Source organism: Elephantulus edwardii, unplaced genomic scaffold (genome assembly GCF_000299155.1).
Source record: "Elephantulus edwardii isolate Elephantulus edwardi_28Jun2011 unplaced genomic scaffold, EleEdw1.0 scaffold00524, whole genome shotgun sequence".
NCBI classification, from domain to species: domain Eukaryota; kingdom Metazoa; phylum Chordata; class Mammalia; order Macroscelidea; family Macroscelididae; genus Elephantulus; species Elephantulus edwardii.
The window spans coordinates 27930-29111 of NW_006400274.1; positions in this window are offsets into that span (position 1 = coordinate 27930).

Sequence of the window (1182 nt, forward strand, 5' to 3'; positions counted from 1 at the left end):
GTGACTGGGGTAATCGGGATGGGTGTGTCGGAGACAATGAGATTGGTACAGGATAGAGCATGGTTTAGGATTTTGTACATAGGGTCGCTATGAGTCGAAACGACTCGACGGCACATAACAACAACAACAACATTGTATATATTATTTTAAAAATATTTTTATAAGAAACACAAACGCAGGCAATACACATGGATTTCGCCTTACGGTATGCATAAGAATCAGTTTGACTACATCTGTATAAAGAATCACTGAAGAAGCTCAATATGTATCAGCTGTGAAAACTAGGCCAGGTGCTGATTGTGAAACAGACGACAAACTACTTATATGGATGTTTAAGCTGAACTTGAAGAAAATTAAATAAAATCACAGAAACCAACCAAAATTTGACCTTAAGTCTATCATGCTTGAATTTCAAAACCATCTCACAAACAGGTTCGAAGCCTTGAATACCAATGAGCAAAGACCAGATGAGTTGTAGAAGTATATAAAGAATATCACGCATGAAGAAAGCAAAAGGTCATTACAAAGGCAGAGGAGAAAGAAAAGACCAAGATGGAGATCAGATGAGACCCTGAGTATTTCACCAAATGTTAGAGCTGCAAAATACACAAAAGCAAACATTACTAGAACTGAAAAGATAGACACCACCACAATTTTAGTAGGAGACTTCAATATACCACTCTCAAGAAAAGATAGAACCACTAGAAAGAAATTCAACAAAGATCCTGAAAACTAAACCACACAACAAACCAACTCAATCTCATAGATACATAAAGTTTAAAGCACCCCCCAGAAAAGCATAGTATACCTTCTTCACCAACGTGCATGGAATGAATATTCCATTAATATTCCCAGAATAGATCACATTTTAAGTAACAAAGTAAGCATCAATAATTTTTTTTACAAAACCATAGAAATAATGTTGTTGTTGTTATGTGCCGTCGAGTCGCTTGTGACTCACAGAGACTCTACGCACAACAGCCCTAAACTCCACTCTGTCCTGTGCCAATCGCACTGTCCCTGACACTCCCATCCCAATTATCCCAGTCACTGAATCAATCCACCTCAAAGAGGGCCTTCCTCTCCTGCGCTGTCCCTCCACCATCCCAAGCATGATGTCCCTCTCCAAGGACCGGTCTCTCCTCACAACATGTCCAAAGTATGTTAGACGGAGCCTCAGAA